General features: G+C 46.1%; 1 long non-coding RNA gene across 1 annotated transcript; it reads right to left on the bottom strand.

The window, feature by feature from the left end:
• Positions 1-1,232: 1,232 nt before the first annotated feature.
• Positions 1,233-4,721, bottom strand: LOC144336169 (uncharacterized). The gene is made up of 2 exons (XR_013407691.1): positions 2,297-4,721; positions 1,233-1,824 (listed from the first exon to the last, which is right to left on the bottom strand). It is a non-coding gene; the product is annotated as an uncharacterized LOC144336169 (long non-coding RNA).
• Between the last annotated feature and the right edge of the window lie 799 nt (positions 4,722-5,520).

Here is a 5,520-nt window from a genome sequence, read left to right as displayed (position 1 = left end):
CAATGGAGATGTGGGGCAGATTGGCCTTCTGCATTCCTGATGGACCAACACGGCTGACCACACATGCAAACGGAAGTAACAATGACCTACAAGTATGATTGTGGAGGCACTGATACAGGCCATCCATCTAGAGAAGTTGTTTCCTCATTCTATGTCCTAAAACAGTTTGAGGTCTGAAATCCAACTATTAGCACTTCACACTGTTAGCATAAAGGTAAAGCCTATTAAGCTTTTGCATGTGAGTACCTCCCTACAGTGTGGGAGACTGGGAAGGCCACTTAAGTCACACTTAGCCTGAAGACAGTCCCAAACATTGATATGTCCCAGTTACAACTGCTCTCAGAGTTAAGAACATGGCCTTGAAGAACTGGAACAAGAAGAACCTTTGGATCCTACATAATGCAGCGATGGGTCAGAGAGATATCAAGGGTTCATAGATTGGGAGAACCTTTCTGCAACTCTGTCTTCTGTCTTTCTTTATAGGCCCCCTTCCTGCTTTATAATTTTTATTTTATTTCTCTATTAATAACTTCATTGTTGAAGCCTCAGGAAATTCCAAGCCTATTCCTCCCATCAAAAATGAAAGGAATGCATTAAATGGTGCATTCCCATTAAACTTTGATTTACATCATAAAACAGATTAATAAAAATGGAAGTACTCTGTTGGAGGGGAAATATACTAAAAAATCTTTTAGGGCTATCTGAATTAACATGAAATAATACCAAACACAGAGATAGAAAACAAGAGAGAGAGAAAGGTATTGACTGAGAAAAAAAGCAGGACTGGAAACCTGCAGCCAGCTAAGTGGTGTGACTCATAGCTCTCAGTTTTTGGTAGACAGCTGAAGCCAGAGAACATTCAGAGCTGTAGACAAACACTTAAATTAGGCGTCCTGGTGGAGCAACTGTAACTGCCTGTCCTGCAGTGCATATAAGGTCATCATTGTTATGTTGATTAATGAAGCTCCGGAGAACCCCTCCTGGCCAAAAACAATGCGTGTTACAAATGGTTCCAACTAAATCCACAATATTGCTCATTTCAACTATGCCAAAGACTTCAACAGAACAATCATGGGTCAAGAGCTATGTCATATATGCCACAGAAATCGGGATTGTTTCAAGTCATCAATGAGCGGAGGAAAATACCCTAAAGTGGTGATTCCTAGTGTTCTCCCCGGTTCTAGGACAGTGTGGGGCCTAGAAAGTTACCCAATTTCCCAACCAGGCTGCTGTTGCATTTATGTACTTCGTTTATTTATATAAACATTAGGACTTTTGGCCACAAACAGATTGGAAACCACTGGCTGAAATAATTGGCATGCCTGACAGATGTTAGTTGGAAACAAGGTACGGGAAGAAAACATGAAAAAAGATGGATAGTCACATTCCCGTGAAGAAGGGTTTGCTTCAGTGGTGTGCTAGAGCCAGCTCGCACCAGCTCACAAGAACCAGCTGGCCACATCTCCCCCCAGTCCAGCATTCACTGACTTCAGGTTGGTAGTTTATTGTTGACCATGGTGGGAGTTTTTCCACCATAGAAATTGCCAGATGCGGCCAGGTGTGATGGCTCACGCTTGTAATCCCAGCACTTTGGGAAGCCGAGGAGGGCAGATCACCTGAGGTTGGGAGTTCAAGTCCAGCCTGACCAACATGGAGAAATCCCGTCTCTACTAAAAGTACAAAATTAGCCAGGCATGGTGGTGGATGCCTGTAATCCCAGCTATTCAGGAGGCTGAGGCTCGCTTGAACCCAGGAGGAGGAGGTTGTGGTGAGCCGAGATTGTGCCATTGTACTCCAGCCTGGGCAACAAGAGAGATACTCCATCTAAGAAAAAAAAGAAAGAAAAAAGAAATCTCCAGATGCCACAAATCAAGGCTTTTCTTCTCTGTTTTTTGCTGCCCCCACCAATACCTCCTGAAAGTCAGTTATAAAACATTTATCAGCATACCACTGGGACTGAATCCAAAAATAACTTGGCCAGCAAACAGCCAAAGCCCTGTGAAGCTCTGACCAATGGCCTTCTAGGCACGGCCAAGTTAGGGATAGCATGGAGGTTTGTAGAATCTGGAAAGGGGGAAGGAGTTTTTGGGAAACACAGCTTTGTTATGCAGTCAGACAAGGCTATAGACAAGGGACCTACCAGTCAATATGCTAAGGAGGGTGTGGTAGGTACCACTCACATGGACAGGGAAACCTTTCTCATTTGACCACAGAGTCCAAATAGAGGAAGAAGGTGGGTGAGTCGAGAAAGCTGGGATTCAGAAGGACACATCTACAGGGCACTCTGACAGCTAACCTCTGCATCCTCTGGAGTCCAGACAAAAGCAAATCAGGCTTCCACGAGGCATTCCTTAGACATCCCAGAGCACTTTCCTTGAGCAAGGCTCAGCAGACCCTGGGTGGGGTAACCAAGGGAGGCAGCTGCTGTTCCTTCTGAGAAACGCTGGATGGATTCCGTCTGCCTCTGGTGTCGGAGGCTCCTGCCTGGCCAGTGCAGATTGTGGAATCTCTTCTTTCCCTTCCTGGGTTCCAGAATTCCTCTGACAAGACATTTCATTAGCCCTGATGTGGCTTCCAGCAGGAAGGAAGAAGGGCAGAAACTGTCAAACGCAAGAATAGGAAAGGTCCTGGAAAACTCATGGAAGGGGAAACTTGGTTCCGCTTTGAGGGAGAAGTTGATTTGTTTAAAGGAGTCTGGGGATAGCCCTGCCCTTGCCTGAAAAGGCCTCTTTGTAGGTCCCTCTGAGCCGTACATGTTTAAGATGTGGGGAATCAGCCCAGGGGATGGACACGCACAGCCCCCTGAAGCCATGGAGTGAGTTCCCCGTTTTAAGCAGCTGCCTGGCAGTTGCGGGCCATTGTCATGGGGCAGCCGAGCATGAGAGTGCGGGTGACGGTGCTTGTTCATCTCGGTCCTGCGACCCCAGTTCAAAGGGAACGTCTTCACAAAGAAGGCTGCGTGTCTGCAGAGGGCGGCACACTCCGCTGATGGCTTAATCTGGAAGAGTGAATTGTGCTTCCACAAGAAAAATGGACTTATTTAGAAAAAGGTTTGGTGTACACGTGGGCAGCTTTAGGAGCTGAGAGTCCTAAGACTTAACAAGAGAGTAAGGCAGGGACCCTGACCAATCAGAACAGTTGCTGGCCTCAGATCTAGGGTTGCGGGGGTGTTGCAGGCTCCTGGAGAACCCCCATGCTATGCCAGCCTTAACCCTTTAGACACTGGGTTGTGAGGACCCCCTAGGTCCTGGGGTTAGAGTGAGGGTGGCCGGGCAGTAAGAGGACACTCTGTAAGCTAGAACAGCCCCAGTGCATGGGGAAATGTCTCAGTATTTTAACGACTCAACCCATACCTGTGGACATTCCCCGCCTACATGGACCAAGGGGAAACCACTTCCCCCTGTGCCTCTCTGCTTCATTCATAACCTGCTAATCATGTATCTAACCTCGTGAGCTGAAGAACAGGAATCTGGATTTAAATTTCTCAAATACATGTTAGATTCCAAGTAGGTTCTTTATTTTCACCTCTCTCTTAATCTTTTCCATTTTTTGAAGAACACCCTTTGATGTCACTCTGATGACGTTTATTAATTATCTTCTCCAAACCTGCTACGACACAAGAAACTTTAGTCACAGCACTGATTCACACTCAATGCTCTATGTTTAGCAACTATCTGAGAAGGATCTGAGTCTGCATTTAGCCCTAAATAGCTACAAATAAGGGAGTAGCAGCAGCATCCCTTCAAAAGCCTTTTTTAGGAAGTGCTGTGCCAGGGGAGGGATGACATGCCAGGAGTTACAGGTGAGGAGAGCAGCTCTCAGCCAACAGGAAACCAAGGTAGCGGCTGATGAAAGCAACAGAGTTGTGTACTACAGACTAGCGTCCCCCATTCCTCGAGACAGATTGTAAGGAAACACTGCAGCATGTTTATCTGTCTGCCCAGCCCTATTTAGTGAAAAATGATTGCTCTTTGCCTCTTGTTACCATGCTCAGATGATACTATGGCAACCAGGCTGCACAAAAGGGGAAGCGGGGGGGCGCTGATGCTGCTTAGCAACTTGAAGATTTTTAAAAGGCAAGTACTCATTGCAACAGCAACAGTTTTTAAAATGCCAGTTTTCAGGAGAGAAAAGAGAAGAACATTAGAGAAAGCAAATGGAGATGACACAGTAGAGGAAAAGAAAGAAAGAGGAAAGAAAGAAAGAAAGAAAGAAAGAGAGAGAGAGAGAGAAAAGAAAAGAAAAGAAAAGAAAAAGAAAAGAAAGAGAGTCATCTGCATGCCACCTTTTCAAAGCTCTTTTTTGTACATCCTCACAGAATTCGCGGGAGCTTGGCTGGGTCTCTGTTCACTGGTGGGGAAACTGAGGCTCACAGGGTGAGTGGCGTGCTCAGGGTTTGTCAGCGAGTTGGGGGCAAGGCTGGGACTAACATGCAGGCAGCCCAATTTCAAATCCCACACTCTTTTTAGGGCTTCATGTTTTGAAAAAAAAGTAACCAGGAAATCTGAGGAAGGGAAAAAATAAAATCACACGAAACTGCCAATGGTGTGAAAAGGATGGGCATCTGTTTCAGGTAGAAATTCAGCAAAAAGCACAAAAATACATTTGAATGTATTTTCAGAATTAAGTTGAAACCACAAGGTGTCTTCTATGTGATTCATTCATTCATTCATTCACTCATTCAGTCATTCAGGGCAAAAAAAAAAAAAAAAAAAAAAAAAAGGTGGCGCAGAGAGTATTGAATTCCAGCATTCCTTGAATGAGCAGGAGGTTGCCTGTTTCTGGAACGTATACGATCTGGAGGAATTCCTGGGCACTGGAAGGATTCAATGCTGAGGGGATGGAAGAAGAGAAGCGGAGAAAGGAGGGGAGCGGGAAAGTCTTGCCCTAGCTTAGGAAGAAACTGTCTGAGTAGGACAAACATCCTTCGAGATAGATGACCACGTTGTTTCAAGCAAGACTATGTAAGCCGAAGATGGTTCAGGTTCCAATCTGCATTCTTTTCCGGCTGATATTACATTTCTCAGCTCCTCTGCCACTCCAGCCTTCCACCCTTGGAAGCAAAGTGCTAGATGGCTTACAAAACAGAGCTCGAACGTGGAGTGACTGTGGCGCTGAGTTTGTCTGGAGGCCCCAGCAACAGGTAATGACGACACTAAGGAAACATCCCATGTCAGGCTAATGGACGTTCTCTGAGGCAGAACTTGATAGAATGGGTTGCTGTAGATTGCGCCCTTTCTTTAATTAACTCAGTATTTAAGAGATGCCGTTCAAGTCAGACCAAGATCTAAACTAGACCTGACCTTTTTGAAGTTGGCGCCAGTTTTGTCTTTGTTTTGGGCTCTCTGAAGGGTGAGTGGATGGAGGAGTCCAGGGGTGAGAATAAGCCGGTGGTTGGTTTCCGGCTGCTTAGTGGCTCCTCCAGGGGCCCATTCCACAGACATGCACAGAGGGCCTCCTGCGTGCCGGCCATGTGCCTCTCCTCACACTCCTCTCTGCCTTCCTGCACTGAGAGGACCT

The sequence above is a fragment of the Macaca mulatta genome, chromosome 17 (assembly GCF_049350105.2).
Source record: "Macaca mulatta isolate MMU2019108-1 chromosome 17, T2T-MMU8v2.0, whole genome shotgun sequence".
NCBI lineage: Eukaryota > Metazoa > Chordata > Mammalia > Primates > Cercopithecidae > Macaca > Macaca mulatta.
Note: the sequence above shows the minus strand (reverse complement) of the source record. Positions and strands in the feature narration are given on the sequence as shown.